Consider the following 18,912-nt stretch of genomic DNA (forward strand, 5'->3'; position numbering starts at 1 on the left):
CTGAAGAAGGTTACAGAGGTCTGAAACCATGGAGGGATTTGAAAATAAATAAGCCCCACGCCGGTGTGAAAACGGTGATCTTTTACGCCAGGAAAACTGGCGTCAAAAGGCCACCGATTCCCCGTTTTGCTGGGGGCTAGCAGGGAGGCAGCATAGAGCTCGCAGCTCTAGCTGCCGATACGGCCCCCAGCACTTCCCGTTCAGACGCCGCGCATGCGCAGGGCAATGGCGGACTCAGCCCGCGGACCTGGATCGCCAAAGTAGTGCCCCCCATCATCCGCTCGCGCGCCCCTGGACCGCCCGCCCACCTTGCCCCTAGCCCCGAATGAGGACCTCCTGCCCACCGATCAGCGCTCCCCCAACTGTGGCGGCCCTGGACTGCGTCCGCAGCCGCCAAGCGAGCTTCCCATACAGTGTGAGCACACGTAACCCACGCCGATGGGAAATCGGCTGGTCGGGGAGGCAGCATCGCGGGGTGGGCCTCAGGCAGTGCCCTGAGATGGTGGATAACTGACGCGGCGTACTCCTAGAGCACACCGCTTTTCAGGGGGAGGGGAATTCAAAAACTGGCGCCGCTCCCGGCTTTGGTGCCAAATGGATTCTCCGCCCCGTCACTGAACGTGATTTTGGCATAAGGGAGTGGAGAATCTAGGCCCAGAATTTTTAAATTGAAGCATTGTTGGTCCAGGAGTGAATGGTACAAGTGTGAGATCATGAGCCTGTTGCTAACTTGTTGTTGTCTCTTAATTTGGCTCTGTTTAATTACGTTTGCTCAAGAGTCGCCAGGTGTCTTTCAATACCGCCACAAGGTTCAAAACCGAATACTGATCAAAGACTCGATACACCAGTCAGTAAGTTCACAAGCAAATCTCATTTATTTACACACAGTCAAATCTACTCATGCATATAACTCTACAACCTAAACTATCACTATTACTAAAAGCCTATACTTAGCTTCAGGCGCCCACTCAGTCAGAGGAACCATGGCCGTTGCTCGGTTCTGAGGCTGCTGGGTTGCGCTGTTTACAGGGTAGCAACTAGGAGCGTCTATCTCGTTGCGTGCGTTGACTTGGAACTTACTTGGTCTGGAGCAGCTTTGGCGGGTCTCTCCTCGCTGAGAGCCAAGGCCAAGAGAGCGATTCTCTCTTGGGGAGTCCTCTTTATACTCAAAAGGGGTTCGCGCGCTTTTGGACGGGCCTTGAACTTGGCCCCAATGAATTGGGCCGTTTCCCAATCGTTCTTATCGATTTTCCTCCAATAGAGGGGTGGGTTCCCTGGTTGCTGGGCGTGTCCTAGGTGGCCGTTGGTCTGCTTTGTTTTAGTATCCTCTGGCGTTGGGGTGTCTGTCTTAGCATTGTTTACCTAAATGTTGCCTTTTGTTCCCGGGGATGGCTCATTAGTATGTAGATGGTTCTGCAGTACCGGTCCTGTCTGAGAGCTGCAGCTCTAATCAACAGACAGACCTTGCACCTGCTTGCTTTTTCGGTATTGTCCAATTTTCCCTGCATTCTTTGCAAGTGTCCATTTTGTAATCGGGACGTGGCCATCCCAGATGGCTACACACCCTCCCTATGATCCTCAACGCGAAGCGTGAAGGATCACATTACTGCATCGTCTTCGTCCTCTGACCAAACGGGGCACCCATAATCTGCCCTATTCTATGAAACACAATTTTACCTAAATCATTTTAAATACATACATTATTATAAAACTCTACGGGGCGCTATGACATTAATGCATGCATTACAGAAAAATAAAAAAAACTGTAACCTCTAACTATCCCCAATAAACTATCCTCACTCAAACAATCCCAAAAATAATCTATAACATCTTAAACTGTACAAAATAGCAGCACACAAATTTCTCTGGCCTGGCGGTCAGGCACAGAGGTTTACATTTCTTTATTTAACCGAATACATAAAGAAAAACGGATGCACTTTAATTCATGTCAAGGGGTTCGGGGGTTTGGTGAAATCCGAAAATAGGGAACCTAATCCTGTATACCCGGGTGCGAGAGCGGTAGGCTCTCTTTCACCATTTCCTGACTCTAAGTGTCTGCACGACACTGCAAAGTATCGCCAGTACTAAGAGGGCTTCTACTACATACGATAGTGAGTACCAGGTGATAGACTTATCACACCAGGTCGGGGTATTGTTAGATGTCGCGGGACTCGCTGTCTCGGGGTTCTGTGTATTGCGGGGGTGGGAATCATTCATGGCTTGTGTGGTAGGGGTCAGGGGGGTAGCGTCCACGTGCAACTGAAGGGATCCCGCTAAGACCCAGGTGAAAAAGATGGAGGTCGTCTTTATCTTTTCGTCTTTCTGTCTTCTTCTTTGTCTTCCTCTGGGATTCCTGAGGTTCTGGAATTCTGTGAACACAAACATAATATCTTATTATCTTGCTTAAGATCTCGTATGTCTGCCTGTCTGTCCTTTGTTGCCAATTTCCCTTTATAATTGGTCACCATCTGTGACTCCCTCATTTTTTTTTTAAACCAAATATTTGGGACAAGACATCCGCGAAAAATACTGACATAGTGCGAGCTGTCTCGCAGCCTGTGCAATCTACCATCCTAGTGTTTTAGGATGTAAATAGCATACGGAAGCAACCTATGGGTTGCCAAAACCAAACAAAAGAATTCCGAACTGAAAGTGTGAAAATGGGGTGCGTATGGGCCACGACGGGTAAGAAATGGGTGGAATCCCCGGGTAGGACGGTGATCAATGCCGTTTGTGCTCTACCCGAGCGTAGCTGACCAGAGGGGGCTCCTCAGGCAGGGCGGGGACCAGTGCCGTTTCGCCACTGCCTGAGCAACCAGCAAGAACGGGTAAGAATGTGGTTGTCGTGGGGCTGCCTCTCATGATCGAATCAGGAGAGTAGCTATGAGTAGTGTCTGTCGACAAACTAGTTCCTCTGAACGGTTGTCTGGGGACAAACTTGTTCCATTAAACTGGTTTCTGTTGACAAACTAGTTCCTCTGAACTGTTGTCTGGGGACAAACCTGTTCCTCTAACAGGCATTAGGCGTCAAAGGAGTGGTGACGTGGGGCCGTGAAAAACTTTCGAGTTTACGAACAACACTTAACATTAACACTAAAGAACAAACATACAACAAACATGGTGCAGGTTCCATCAGAAAGGACACCGTATTTCTCCATCGGTTCCTTTTTCGCCATCATCTGGATACTTCACTGCTCAATAGCGAACAGGGTCACAAAGGGATTTGTTTGGTGGGAGTCAGACTCTATGTCATCATCTTCTCCCGGTTGCCAAACGCTTGTCTGTAGTAACCGTGCTAAAGTTGCTTGGGGCGAATTGGGATCCATCTCATCATTCCGGATGAGCCTGAACGAATTGTCTCAGTGCCAGAATCGTGTGTCGAGGTTGGAGCTACTAGGTTTCAATCCGTAATCGTTGGGCGGTGGGTCTGGGTCAGGGGCTTTGATATATGTAATCTCAAAGGGGTCAGTGGAATCATGCTCGGATTCGCTGGGAGTGGGGCCTGGTACAGGGGTATAGTCATAACGTGGTGTGCTGTGGCTATCATCATCGTGATCGCTATCACTGTCGCTGTCGCTGCTGGTTGAAGGAAGGGAGAGGCGGAGTCGTGCCTCTGGGGTGGAGTTGAAGTCGTGTCTGAGGGCGGGCTGGACTGGGTGGGGGAGGGTAGGAATACGTCATCTGTGGGTGGTGTGTGATCATCTGCTGCTGCGAACAGGATGTGGTGTGTGTGGTTATTCTGCGAGCCATAAGCCTTGAGCTGGTTTATATGAAACCACGCAGACTTACCATTGGGATATGTAATCTTGTATACCGAGGGGCTGACTTTGTCCGAAATGGAGTACGGTCCGGAAAATTTAGGGGAAAGGAATGAGCTGGGGTTGTATAGGGAAAGCATCACTTGCTGCCCTACTGTAAACTCAGTGACGTATACTGATTTGTCGAAACAAGCCTTACTCTGTTTCTTCCTGGTTCCAAGTCTCACAGCTGCTGCGAGTTGGGCTGCTTTTGTGTTCTCTAACAATTGTTGAACTGCATTTTCATGCGTGAGGGCTGTAACTGCGGGGCTGGCCAAATCCAGTTCTGGGTATTTCACGGCCCTTTCATGGAGTGTCCGATCATGAGGGTGTGGTGGGTGTATCCTGTGGATGTGGATACCGTGTTTCTTATAAACATTAAAGCAAATGGGAGAACTGAATCCCAGGTGCTGTTATTCTGTTGAACCATTTTCCTGAGGGTGGCTTTTAATGTCCTTTTCATCCTCTCGACAATACCACTTGACTGGAGGTATGCAATATGAAACTTTTGTTGAATGCCGAAAATCGTGAGGACGTTTTTCATTACACGTCCTGTGAAATGGGAGCCTTGATCGGATTCTATACTGCGTGGGAGTCCCCATCTTGTAAAGATGTGCTGTGTTAGTATTTTAACTGTTGTCTTGGCCGTATTAGTTGACGATGGAAAAGCTTCCACCCATTTTGTGAAGGTGTTTATGACCACCAACACATACTTATAACCATTTCTGCACGGGGGTAGGGGTCCTCTCTAGTCTATCTGGAGATTTGTCCAGGGTCCATTAGCGGGGCGGGTATGACTAAGTTGAGCCTTTTTCGCATATCTGTCCGGATTGTTCTGGGCACAGATTAAACAATTCTCGACGTAGTGTGTGACATCGGTTTTTAAATCAGGCCACCAGCAGAGCAGTCTGAGGTGGGCTAGGGTGAGTTCAATACCTTGGTATCCATGATTGTCATGGAACTGACAAATGATCTGGTTCCTGTCCTGGCTGGGAACTATATAAACGCCATCCTTTAAAATCATACCGTCGTGTGTGGTGATTGCGTTTTTAAACTTGTCGTATGGGGCTGGGAAGGTTCCTTTTAAAACTTCCCTGAGTTTCTCGTCCTCTTTCTGTGCCTTCGATAGATCCTGAATATTGGTCTGTGAGACCTGAACTGCGTGTACTGGGGTGCTTTCGGGGGGTTCCAAAAATAACCATGCCTGGAGCCTGCCTTCGCTAGGGCGTCTGCTTTAACGTTACCAGGGGGGAAGAACGGTGATGACTGCGAACCTTAATTATTCCATATTTCCTATCCTTCGCTGTCTCTAAGATATGGCGGCGTAATGGGGCTGAGGGTAGGGGTTTACCGTCCGCGGAAACAAATCCTCTCATTTCCCACAGGGGTAGGAATTCCGTCAAACTGTTGCATACATACAAGCTGTCCGAATAGATATCTGCTGGGGTCGGGAACGAGTCGGGGTGGTCTATAATGTAAGCGATCGCTGCCAGTTCTGCTGCCTGCAAGCCTAAGTGTCCTGACAACTTTAATGCAATCTCATCTAGGATGCGTCCCTGCGCGTCCTCTACGGAAATACCGCAACCAGTAATTCTCTTTCCATTTAACACTGTGGAGGAGCCATCCCACATAAATCCTTAGGGGTGCGCACATGTCTGTGGGCTGGGGTCTCTAGGGTGTACTGCCTGTTTTCCTGGGGGGTGTTTTGGGAATAAATGGGCCTGTGTTCTGTTTAGTGGTGATGATCTCACACTCATGAGGGGTGCCTGCATACTGCAAATTATCGGCAAGGAAGGTGTGGGTCTTGGTTCTTTTTACTGTAATGTCCCGTCCCCGTAAAAGAAGGGTCCAACGGGCTGCGTGGATTTGCTGACTGCCATCTTTAAGTCAGCCGCCTAACAGTAGCTGTGTTGGGGTGTGTTCTTTGAGGATGGTGATGGGGTTGAGTTCTGTAATGTAGGCAAAGTATTGTACTGCCCAAAAAACTGCAAGCAGGTGCCTTTCACAGGCAGATAATCCTTGCTCTACAGGGTCTAACATGCGTGAGGCGTATGCTATGGGGCGTAATTGGTCATGGTGTTCCTGGAGGAGCACAGCCGAAAGGGTTCGGTCGGTGCTTGCTACTTCGAGAACATACGGGGAAAGTGGATCTGGGACCTGTAGTGCGGGGCTGTGCTGAGTGCTCTTTTTAAAGCATCCACGGCATCCGTATGCTGTGGAAGCCATTCCCAAGATGCCTGCTTCTTGAGAAGTTCGGAAAGGGGCGCTGCTTTAGTGGCAAAACCGTCAATATGGTTTTGGCAGTAGCCAACCAGCCCTAAAATGACCGGCCTTCTTGGGGTTGACTTTACAACCAATTTCTTTTCGGAGTCCTAGGAGTTTGGCGAGAAGCAAAATGTGCTCTCCCTTTGTGTCTGTCTGTAGTAACAAGTCGTCTACATACTGGACCAGATAATCGGGGCGGGAAAATGTTGCTAATCCATTTGCCAGCTGTCGGTGGAAAATGGAAGAGGAGTTGTGGAAGCCTTGTGGAAGGCACGTCCACGTGTATTGTTGTCCCTAGAATGTGAAGGCAAATTTGTACTGGCCGCTTTAGCCAATGGAATGGACCAAAAGCCGTTACTAATGTCCAAAACCGAAAAAAATTGTGACTGGAGTCCCTGTTTGAGCATGGTCTCGGGACTCGTGGCTACGGTGGGGGCTACTGCTGGGGTCACTTTGTTCAGTTCCTGGTAATCAATGGTCAGTCGCCATGATCCATCCGTTTCCTGACGGGCCAAATCGGTGCGTTGTTTGTGGAGGCTACTGATCTAAGTACGCCTTGATCCAACAAACTCTCTATTACTTTGGAGATTTCTCCCTCTGTTTCATGGGGAAATCTGTACTGCTTCTGGGGTTTAGGGTCGGGACCTGTAATGTTCACAAAGCCAGCCAGTTTTCCACAGTCGTGCTTGTGCTGTGCAAATGCTGCTTTATGTTCCTGCAGGACTGCCCTAACCTGTTTGTCTGCACTAATGGCTCGTGGGTTGAACCAGAAGTCTCCTACTGAGCTAATCCTGTTTATATACTCTCCTACTGTGAGCGTGGTGGGGGCTCGTGCTGCCTTTGCCATTTTCCAAACACACTTGTTAACTGGGTCAAAAGAAAGATTATGGAAGCTCATGAAATCGATCCCAAGGATATGTTCTGCTGTCTGGAGCAGATCAACCAAAACTACGGGGTGCTGAGTTGTGATGTTCCCTATTTGCATTGCTACAGGGGCTGTGATGTGTCCCTGTTGTAAATGGCCTGTAAAGCCGCTGAGTGTGATGGTGTCTGTTGTGGGCCACGTGTCTCGCTGGAACATCATGGAGGAATTGAGTGTGGTGCGGGACCCTCCTGTGCCCCAAAGAAATTCTACGGGTTGTCCCCGGACTTTGCCTGCTACTACCGGTCTACCGGACTTGTCCCAAAGGGTGTCGCAGACCCAAGTTGAGGAGCCCGAACACCGTCAGTTGGTGCCGTTCGTGTCTGCATTCTCTGAACGGGCGCTAACGTTATGGATCGGCTTTGCCCTATTCCTGTTTAGGGTGCCTGTCTGTTGGTTTCTCTTCTGCCTTTGGGGCGCGTTGCACTCTCGTGCAAAGTGTCCTAACTGTCCACAATTGTAACATTCTTGAGCTTTGGGCCCTCATTTACCCATGCGGGGTTCTGGTGCGCTTTAACTGGATTCATATCTGCCTGCTCTTCATCGGGTTTTATAAATGCGGTTTTGCTTTGGACTGATTGCGCCCAAGCGCGGGACAACCTTTTCAAAACCCATTTCTCGTTGTGGGTCTCATCTGAGGGGTCATAATTTGCGCAAGGTTTCTGTCCTGCGTCTGTCGCGTGAGAGACTAGGATTCAAGTCCATTTGGCCATATTATCTGGGGACAAATGGGCGCGGGCTAACTCTCCGAAAGCTGCTGTGAAGTGTATCCACAAGCGTCCAGCAAATGCTGTGGGGTGCTCTGTCTTCTTTTACCTACACTTATTTAGGCCATCTACGAGGTCTCCTCTGTTGTAGCCGATCGCATCAAGGATCGCTGTGTGCATCTCTTGGAGTGTGCCTCCTCCTACATTCTGTGGGTCGGGAAGGGCTGCCACGGCTGAAGGGTCGAGGCTTAAAACTGTGAGCTTCACTTGCTCCTTCTCGTCCAGGCCGTGGATGGTAGCCTGTAGTTTGACTTTCGCGAAAAATTGGTGGGGGTCTGATGTGGGAAGGAACGATGTAATTTCTCCACATGCGTCCCGTAATTGGGTCACGGTTAACGTGGTTGTATAAAGGAAATCTGCTTCTCCTTCTCCTGCGGCCCTGTGGTGTGTGGTCACAGGATTCATGGGGGTGTGTTCTGCCTGTTCGTTGGGGGTTGGGGCGCTTTCCTTTTCTGGGGGTTTTCTTGCGTACATGTCCCATGTACGTACCTATGGGCAGTCTCGTTCAATTCCTGCCAATCGGGGCCGTTTTCCTGATCTAATTGTGGTCCAAATGTGCTTTGAAACCCATTTTGAATGGAAAGCAGAGATTGCAATTCTGCAATTTGCTTCCGGCACTTTGCGTGGTCTATGGAGCTCTGCCTTTGTTCTGTCGTGGAAGTATGGAGTGCTCGTAGGGCTGCTTTCAAATCATTGCACTGTTTCAGCAATTTCTCAACTTGTTGCTCGGTCTCTTGTCTTACCAAGACCGCACGTTGCGTGTCCTGGTAAGCCTTATCGTATTGCGTTTGGAATCTACTCAAATGCGCGAGACAAGACTGGTGTGCACTCTTGGCATCATCCACCTCTCTGTCCCTTGCTGCTAACTGCTCTTTCAAATCTCTATTCTCCTTCTCTACTTCGCTCACGTCTACCTAACTACTTCTGTCTCTCTCCTCTACCTCTCTACGGAGCGTCCTAACGACCTCCTCTGTGCCTCGCAATTGTGCCAAACAGGACACGATTGCCATCAGCTTGCGAGCTTTCCCCAAGCTCTTCTCGTGAATCTCTGACAGGTTTTCCCACCAAGTATGTCCTATACTCCCGGGATCTGTTTCATCATTGGCACAGAATTCACTCCAAAGGGGCCATCCTTTCCCTTTGAGATATTTCCTGATCTCATCTTCCCAAACGGGACAGTCTCCTACTCTACTGGTCGCTGCGACCTCGAATTCCTGGGGGTTCATAAGGCATTCCATTGCGTTCATTGCCATTTTCTCTATCTAGGTCTTCTACTGTATTTGGAACAGGGGGTGATAAAGTAGTGATGTAAACACGGGTATGGTTTACGCTAATTTCCGACCTACAAAACTCCCAACAGTTTTACGCAACAAAATCTCTCAGGTTTACCTTATATCCCTGTTAGTACGCATGCATTAACACACTTCCGAATCTCGGAGGCTTGATCAGTATTGTTCTTACACTTGTGGTTTTTCTGTTTCCAATTGGATTCTGAATTCAAATTTGGGTTCTCTCGGAGTAGTTAGGCCACTTCTAAGTCGAGGCCCGTCAGATGTCACCAGTAAATGTTGCTAACTTGCTGTTGTCTCTTAATTTGGTTCTGTTTAATTACATTTGCTCAGGAGTCGCCAGGTATCTTTCAATACCGCCACAAGGTTCAAAACCCAATACTGATCAAAGACTCGATACACCAGTCAGTAAGTTCAAAAGCAATGCTCATTTATTTACACACAGTCAAATCTACTCATGCATATAACTCTACAACCTAAACTATCACTATTACTAAAAGCCTATACTTAGCTTCGGGTGCCCAATCAGTCAGAGGAACAATGGCCGTTGCTCGGTTCTGAGGCTGCTGGGTTGAGCTGTTTACAGGGTAGCAACTAGGAGCGTCTATCTCGTAGCGTGCGTTGACTTGGAACTTACTTGGTCGGGAGCAGCTTTGGCGGGTCTCTCCTTGCTGAGAACCAAGGCCAAGAGAGCGATCCTGTCTTGGGGAGTCCTTTTTATACTCGAAAGGGCTTTGCGCACTTTTGGGCGGGCCTTGGCCCCAATTAATTGGGCCGTTTACCAATCGTTCTTATCGATTTTCCTCCAATAGAGGGGTGGGTTCCCTGATTGCTGGGCGTGTCCTAGGTGGCCATTGGTCTGCTTTGTTTTAGTCTCCTCTGGCGCAGGGGTGTCTGTCTTAGCATTGTTTACCTAAATGTTGCCTTTTGTTCCCAGGGATGGCTCATTCGCATGTAGATGGTTCTGCAGTACCGGTCCTGTCTGAGAGCTACAGCTCTAATCAACAGACAGACCTTGCACCTGCTTGCTTTTTCGGTATTGTCCAATTTTCCCTGCATTCTTTGCAAGTGTCCATTTTGTAATCGGGATGTGGCCATCCCAGATGGCTACAAGCCATCTTGCCAATTTAGTTGGGTGAAAGAAGAATAGAATTGTGCCTCTACCTTCCTGCAGATCTCTCCATCTTCAAAAGCCTGCTTGCAGCTTACCTCTTTGACAGCATCTTAGCTCACTCTCCTTAACTCCTCTTTCATTCTTCCTTGACTCCAATCCCTGACTGCAAAGTTCTTTGGGACACTGAACCATGCTGAACACATGCTCATTGGGCAAGTTGATGCTGTTGTCATCTTTGAGGGAAATGGCAGTTTTGCCATTTCCATATCACACTCGGCACATGTAGCGCTCCATGGCTCTATACAATGTATTACTCACTCATTAAGTTCACATTTTCCATATGTAATTAACCATAGTTGTGATGGATTAGCATTCTGAATAAAACACTGATTAAGTCAATTACTGGGGATGGGCGCCTTGTGCATTTTTGGAGAGTGGGGGAGGTGCAGGATGAGATTGGTAAACATGTACATTATAAGTCAGGCTTCAAGCAATTGCTTAATATCTGCCACTCAGTTCCACTATTCCACATTCTCTGCTAAATATGAGTCACACAGCTGCAGGGATTAATTACCATTAATGATGATATAATTCACATCTGCAATTTTGAGAAGGAATTTTGATTACATTATGCCCTTGATTTCAAGTGCTAACAAATACAGACCAAAATTACATTTGCTGTATAGTCCCAGCCCCCTTCTGTCCCCATTTCCACTCCTCCACCCGCTCCCATCCCCCCATTTGCTTCTTCCCATCTCTCACTCCGCCCCCTATATCCTTCCCCATCCATCCATGTCCACCAATTAAAACATCACGCCAGAGAGCTCTGGGGAAGGGGTAAAACATTTTTTCAAGATGATTAGAATGGAGAGGTTGTTCCTATCAGGAAAGGTTCAGCGGACTGACACTCTTCTTTCTTCTCTTGATAAGGGAAGTCTTGAGGATGGCCTAATTGAAGTCCTTAAAATTAAGGGGGGGACTTTGCTGAGTAAATGTAGAGGAAATGTTTCCACTTCTGAAAATTGAGGCCATAAATATGAGATAATTTTTTGAGCAAAGACAACAGAGTCAGTCGAGTAACAATAAAGTACTGGTTTATTCACAACAGAAACGTATTTTCACACAGAAGGCCCGGTTAGGCTTCACCGGCCCTTTCTCTCTGGAGGCCTGTTCCAGCCAGCCCGACCTTATATACAACAGTCCCCGCCCCATGGTTAACAGGGGAGCGCATACTCCTCGGTCCACACGGATACTATCAGCAACCCTGTCCCGCGTGCTTTGTACGGAATATTACCAACAGGAGAAATTTCTTCACCCAGACCTATGGTGAGAATGTGGAATCCACTATCGCGAGTGGCACAGGCAAATAGCACTGATGCACTTAGGGGCAATGCTCGGGAGACAGAGATAGATCAGCCGTGATTTTATTGAAAGGTAAAGCAGGCTGCTTCTAAGCCCTATGTTGCTGGGATATGTCGATAATGTGAGATGAGGGTGGCTGGAAACTTGCATGGAGCAGAAATACCCCCATGGACCATATATTTCTGAGCTGTTCTTGTGCACTCTATGAAGGGGATGAGTCTTTAAGAGATTTCTACACACATTTGAACACTGCAGAAAGTACAAGGTGTGTTTGTTTTAACTATGAAATGGTCATCAGTCATCCAACATTAAAGTATTAGAGATATAAAGCAGATATAATGCAGGTTCAATGAGTGTTCAATCAAAGCAATAGATAATATTGCATTTTAAAATGTTAAAAAAAGTAATTACCATCACTGCTAATTCAGTTTGACACAATGCATTAGCAGCTGGAAGCATAGGTCTGTAATTACATTTACTGGAAGATTGCATAGAGGGTAGCCTGCAAGTAAAGCATTACAATAGTTTAGTGACTCGAAATGCTGCCTTCACATTCCAACTTGTCTGCTCGTTGCAGGATTCAGTAGTTTAGTAACTTCACGAAGCAGGCGAAACTTGAACATTAATTTATTTAAACTATGTACAAAGTTCTGCGTAAAGCAGCATCTCGCCCCCAGTCCAATCCTTGATGTCTCGGCCCTGCTTTGGGCCGGCTTTTATATCAGTACATAATGAGCCTCAGGAAGGTGGCTTCCACCCCCTATCTGGGAAGTTCGTACTCCACGGGTCCCACAGGAAGATCAATCTTGGCTTCCCCATGGTCCTCATGGTGGTTATGACACATAGACTAGTAATGTTGAAACCAGGGACACTAGTTACAGAGCAGTGCAGTCTGAATAAAGATCAAACCAATCCAGTTAGCTCAGCCAACCAACATGACATCCTTGACATGTCTTGGAGGCACTCTCTCACCCCATTTAGCTGAAGATTTCAATTAACTCTTTGGCCTCACCCTTCTCTATCCCTGTAACCTCCTGCCGCCTGGAATCCTCTGAGATACCTGTGCTTCTCTAATTTTAGTTTCTTTAACGTCCACGATTTTAATCGCCCCTTTATTGGTAACTGGACCTTCAGCTGCCTCGGCCCTAAGCTCGAGAATTCTCCCATCACCTCCCTCTTATTTCTGTGAAATGTTGCTTAAAAACCACCACTTCGACCAAGCTTTTGGTCACCTGCCCCAATACCTCTCTTTGTGGCTTGGCATCACATTTTCTTTTATTATGCTTCTCTGAGGTGCTTTGGGGCATTTTATTACTTTATTTTTGAAAAGGTTTTCTTATTAAGGGTTTACATTTTTACACTGTACATAAAGATAGATGAGATGGTTACAGTTTACATGTTTTTCCACTTCAGCCTCCCCTTGGTGTTTCCTCCAGTCTCTCCCCCCACCTCCCCATCTACCCCCTCTCTTTTCTGTCTGTTTTCTGTGGTCCCAGTGGCTCCAATGCACCCCACCCCCCCGGCTCTATCAGTTGTTGGCTTCAAACAGGTCTTGTAACAGGTTGGTGAATGGGCACTGTATTGTTCTCTGTATGCTCGGATTGCGAGGTCTTTGTAGTTAAAGTGATCAGAAAACATGCGGCTTTGTAAATGAACAAAACTGTTTATTATTTAACTAACACTGAAGAGTTTCTATGATGTTTACTAAGATTACAGGTGGATACGACGGCTAAATACAAACAACTATGATTAATTACTGTTGACTCAGGAGTTGCTCGATCTGTGACTGAAGTCTGTGCTTGCTGTCCAGCTTGTGTCTCTCTCTGCTTTCCAAGTCTGTCTCTCGCATGTGGGTCTCTTCCAGTGACGGTCTCCTGTCGCCACGCCACCTGTGGTCGGATGCTAGAATACGTTCTGTCTCCCATGTGGGTCTCTTCCAGTGACGGTCTCCTGTCACCACGCCACCTGTCGTCGGATGCTAGAATTGTAAGCTATGCATGCAGGCACTAATGTTTATATACAGTTTGGTTATTATGTTATATACACAAACGATATTCTATATATCATTACAGCCCTCACACTTTGTGGAAGCCATCTTCAGATCCTCGGGTGGGGTATTTGATCTTCTCCAGGTGGAGGAATTCCGACAGGTCTGCCAGCCAGTCTGCAGCTGTGGTGGTGCTGCCGAGCAGGATTCTCCGGTGGACGATAAGGAAAGCAAAGGCATCGACATTAGCCCTATATGAATGGGCGGCACGGCAGCACAGTGGTTAGCACTATTGCTTCACAGCACCAGGTTCGATTCCCGGCATGGGTCACTGTCTGTGCGAAGTCTGCACATTCTCCCTGTGTCTGCGTGGGTTTCCTCCGGGTGCTGCGGTTTCCTCCCACAAGTCCCGAAAGACGTGCTTGTTAGGTGAATTGGCCATTCTGAATTCTCCCTCTATGTACCCGAACAGGCTTCGGAATGTGGCGACTAGGGGCTTTTCTTAGTAACTTCATTGCAGTGTTAATGTAAGCCTACTTGTGACAATAAAGATTTTTTCAAACGTTCCGGCTGGTTAATTACCCCAAAGACTGCCACTCACGGCACGGCTCCACCCTCACCTCCACAACCTTGGACATTGCCGCGAGGAAGGCTGTCCAGGACCTGACAAGGCTGGGGCATGCCCAAACATGTAGGCGTGATTGGCCCCGTTAACATTTATCCTCCACCTCTGGGAAGAACCTGCTCATTCGGGTTCTGGTCGGGTGAACTCAGTGCACCACTTTTAGCTGCATGAGGCTGAGCCTTGCGCAGGAGGAAGTGGAGTTGGCCCTGTTCAGTGCTTCACTCCAGAGTCCCCATCCTATTTCCGTCCCTAGCTCTTCCTCCCATTTTTCCCTTGTTTTGTCCAGTGGGGAAAGCGTCCTTTCTAATAGTCGTCGTATATGATCCCGCAGATCCCCTTCCCCAGACTGTCCATATTCAGTAACTCCTCCAACATTGTGTCCCTCGGGGCCCTTGGATAGTTTGTCATCTCGTTGCAGAGAAAGTTTCAGATGTCGGAGCATTGTATTACTTTAACGGTGGCATTATAAAGATAAGTCGTTGTTGAAGCTGCCTAGTTCGAGGCTGAATGAGAGAGCCTTAACTCCTGCTTAGGAGATATATCATCAAACACCTTTAGGAATCTCCTTGAATGGCTAAACTAAGGGGAATTTCACGATCGAGGCAATGTTCCCAAGTGCTTTCCTTGGCTCCGGTTGTTGGATCTCCAATACAGGAAGCATCCGTCCTCCCATCTTCCGCTGAATCATAGAATTGACCTTCATCCCTCCTCCGATTCCTCAAACCACAGCAGGTGTTTCAATAATGATTCAGCCGTGGTTTCAGAAGAAGGTGAATCATTCGCAACGTAAATGTGGGAGTTATGAGCCCAAATGTTTACAGAAGAGTCACTAAGACAACCACGTCATATTTTGAGTTTTCTCTTTGCTTTTAAAGGTTTTTGGAAGGCAGGTTGAAAATGAGAGGTGAGTGTAATCTCACAACAATGTCAGTGCTACACACATTCATGAGCGATTAACCCAAGTACGATGGCTAACAAAATTGCATTTATACAGCATCTTTCAGAACCTCAGGACATGCCAATGCACTCGACAGCTGCTGAAGTTTGTTCTTTGTTGTTTTAAGTGCAGGAGCCAGCCTTGCAGAACAAGTTCCAGAATTGCAATGTCACTATGGTCCGCTAACCTGCTTTTTTAAAGTGATGTTGAATGAAAAAATGAATATTGACCAGGATCCTGGGAGGAACTTACCTAAATTTCATCCAAATAATGCCATGCGATCTTTTAAGCCTACCTCAGACATGGCGACGTGAGCTACCTCGCTCGCCGTCAGAGCGGTGTGAAATGAGGCGTGATTCTCTGAGGTATTTTGAACCTTTTTGGTGATCAAAAGGTTGAGCCCTCATTGTTAAAGGAGGTGAGTCAACAGGGAGCCACACTTGAAGCGAGCATGTTTCAGAGAATTGAGATCAAGTATTGTTATTCCAACTCCAATCAGCGATTCTTTCCAAGTGTGAGTCATTTTTGGTTTGCACATCACTTTCTACGTTTCCCTGAAATGTGCTTTTCTAAAGCGTTCCTCACATGCGGGGGAACGGGAACCTTTGGTAAGAGCATTTTACATAACTGAAGACCTGGAGGAAAAAGTACTGATGGGCTGAAAGCACAGGGAAAGAGAAACACCTATGAAACACTAGCTATGAAGAAAGGTTGAGTAGATTAGGATTGTTTTCGTTGGAAAGACGGAGGTTGAGGGGGGACCTGATTGAGGTCTATACAATTATGAGAGGTATGGACAGGGTGGATAGCAACAAGCTTTTTCCAAGAGTGGGGGTGTCAATTACAAGGGGTCACGATTTCAAGGTGAGAGGGGGAAAGTTTAAGGGAGATGTGCGTGGAAAGTTTTTTACGCAGAGGGTGATGGGTGCCTGGAACGCTTTGCCAGCGGAGGTGGTACAGGCGGGCACGATAGCATCATTTAAGATGCATCTAGACAGATATGTGAACGGGCGGGGAACAGAGGGAAGTAGATCCTTGGAAAATAGAAGACAGGTTTAGATAAAGGATCTGGATCGGCGCAGGCTGGGAGGGCCGAAGGGCCTGTTCCGGTGCTGTAATTTTCTTTGTTCTTGTTCTTTGCTCTATTTTCAGGAGCATTTTCAAAGCAGCGATGGTCGTGGCCCACTGTAGCATCTCCCCAAGGCTCCTTCAACAGCACCTTCCAAACCCGCGACCTCTGTTGCCCAGAAAGACAAGGGCAGCAGGCATATGGGAACGTTACCACCTGCAGGTTTCCCTCTGAGTCCCACACTATCCAGACATGGAACTATATCGCTGTTCCTTCACTGTGACTGGGTCAAAGCCCTGGAACTCCCTTCCTAACAACACTGTGGGTCTACTTATGGAATTAGTTTAGCTCAGTTGGCTGGACAGCTGGTTTGGGGCACAAAGTGAGGTCAATGGCATGGGTTCAATTCCCGTACCGGCTGAGGTTATTCATGAAAGCCCCGCCCTGTCACCCTTGCCCCCCTGAGGTGTGGTGATCCTCAGGTTAAATCACCACCTTAAAGGGGAAAGTAGCCAATGGCCAACTGGGACTATGGCGTCTTTACTTACTTTGGCTTTATGGGCCTACCTACACCACACGGACTGCCGTGATTCAAGAAGGTGGTTCAGCACCATCTTTTCAAGAGCAATTAAGAATGGGTAATAAATGCTGTCCTTGCCAAAGACGATCACACCCCTTGACCAAAAGATGGCAGTAGGAGGTTGAGAGGATAGAGGTATAGTGGATGAAGTGGTAGAGGCTTGTGGAACAGCAGAGCGATTGAAAGATAAGGAAAAGAGATTCAAGCTCATTTCTTTATGCAGAGGGAATCAGTAGTGCTTTGTAAGGACAGGAGTAATAGCGACAAAGACCTCTTCTAGTCTGTGGACTTTTGGATAGTTGCAGTTTGTGGACGATGGAAGCAGGTGAGTTGCCAAAGGTGGATTTGGAAAGTTGAGTCAGGAAATTATCAAGATGTGGATTAGGAATTTGATGGTACTGGAGCAGGAATGGTCAATGCTTAGATTGGAGCATTTCCTGTCGCAGATCATTAACACAACAGGGCCTAGAATCAATGAGAGAGAGAGAGATGGAAGGAAACATTCAGCCACTCAAGCCTGTTCCTCAGTTTAACTTGGTCAGGGTAATCTGTAAGTGAACTCCATTGACCCACATTTGTTAGAGGTCCTTTGTCAATGTCCGTCTGGAAAATTCCATTTGATCCAGCATCCACAAACTTTTAGGGACGGGAATTCCAGATTTGAGTCCATAAAATTTTGACAGTGCAGGAGGAGGCCCTTTGGCCCATTGGGTCTGCACCGACCCTCCGAAAGAGCACTCTGTCCCTGTCCACTGCACCACCCTATCCCCGTAAACCATCCACATTGAACATGCACATCTTTGGACTGTGGGAGGAAACCGGAGCACCCGGAGGAAACCCACGCAGACACGGGGAGAATAAGCAAACTCCACACAGTCACCCAAGGCCGGAATTGAACTCGGTTCCCTGGCACTGTGATGCCGCAGTGCTAACAATTGTGCCCCTGGGCCACCATACTTTCTAATTTCCCTCCTAAACGGCCTGCATCATTTTAATATTTTGTCATCCTGTCCTGGATTCCACCACCAGAGGATATAATGTCACTCTCTCTACCCCATTAATCATTTTAAACACTAGGATTACCACCTTGTCTTGAAGAACACTTGCAGCAATGTCCCGGGGCTAAGATAATTGGCCTTCAACAATCGCAAGCATCTTCCTTTGTGCTAGATCTGGATTTCCCTCTAATTTCTATTTGCTTCAGTTTCTCCAGGGCTCCTCGGTGCCACTTTCAATCCAGTGCTGCCTTGGTGTCAGGTATGTCTGGTCTTCTCAGTCCTCCAGAACCAGGGTTGGCCATCTGACTCCAGGGTACAGAACACGGAGGACATTAGATTTACAGCCACTGGTTGGTGGCATGTTGTTTATTTCTGCTGTTAAATAGCTCTGCTTGTCTGATTCAATGGAACTTGGCTGCCCCTGGGACTTAACCAACCACAAGCGAATGCGGGTCAGGAGTACATATGAACAATCTGCACATCTTTGCCAGAAAATAAATGACCAAATGCAGCTACAAATCCAGACAAATATTACTCCTCTTCCAGCACACTAAGCAGCCACTATCATTCTCAACATTCACTTACTTCAACTATTCTTGAAATAATAAACGTACTTACTTATTACTCATCTTCTTTGCTGTTATGGTTCAGCATTCCTTTCAATCAACTGCACTGTTCTCGAATTCAGGGTCCAAGGCACATTTGGCAGTCAGAACTCAGTCACTTTGCGAGAATGAGTTCAGTTTCGTTTTGCACTGGTTTTCAGCAGAGTCCCACAAGGGCAGAGGGCAGTTGATTATCATGACAAACAACACATGACAGGCAATTTTTTGTCGCAGAAAACTTTTTCTTAAACGGTTGGCAGATGGACAACAAAATAATTATACTTGTAATTATACTTACCTTTACCTTATCGGCACGGTAGCACAGTGGTTAACACTGCCGCCTCGCAGCGCCAGGGACCCGGGTTCGATTCCGGCCTCGGATGAATGTCTGTGTGGAGTCTGCACGTTCTCCCCGTGTGCGCGTGGGTTTCCTCCGGGTGCTCCGGTTTACTGCCACAGTCCAAAGATGTGCAGGTTAGGTGGACTGGCCATGAGCAATGTGCGGGGTTACAGGGATAGGGGGGGAATGTGGGTTTGTGTAGAATGCTCTTTTGGAAGGTTGGTGCAGACTCAGTGGGTCGAATGGCCTCCTTCT

At 47.6% G+C, this 18,912-nt stretch overlaps 2 long non-coding RNA genes across 2 annotated transcripts in view; one reads left to right on the forward strand and one right to left on the reverse strand.

Annotated features, from left to right (window-relative positions):
* Positions 1–14,065, forward strand: part of LOC140394354 (uncharacterized) — a 45,293-nt gene extending 31,228 nt beyond the window's left edge. Inside the window, exons 5-6 of the long non-coding RNA XR_011935855.1 lie at positions 13,285–13,502; positions 13,589–14,065. This is a non-coding gene — a long non-coding RNA (uncharacterized lncRNA). The remainder of the gene's footprint in view (positions 1–13,284; positions 13,503–13,588) is intronic.
* Positions 1,887–18,361, reverse strand: LOC140394355 (uncharacterized). Its single transcript, XR_011935856.1, has 2 exons — positions 18,331–18,361; positions 1,887–2,369 (listed from the first exon to the last, which is right to left on the reverse strand). It is a non-coding gene; the product is annotated as an uncharacterized lncRNA (long non-coding RNA).
* Positions 18,362–18,912: the final 551 nt, after the last annotated feature.

This window comes from Scyliorhinus torazame, chromosome 17 (genome assembly GCF_047496885.1).
Source record: "Scyliorhinus torazame isolate Kashiwa2021f chromosome 17, sScyTor2.1, whole genome shotgun sequence".
In the NCBI taxonomy this organism is placed as follows: Eukaryota; Metazoa; Chordata; class Chondrichthyes; order Carcharhiniformes; family Scyliorhinidae; genus Scyliorhinus; species Scyliorhinus torazame.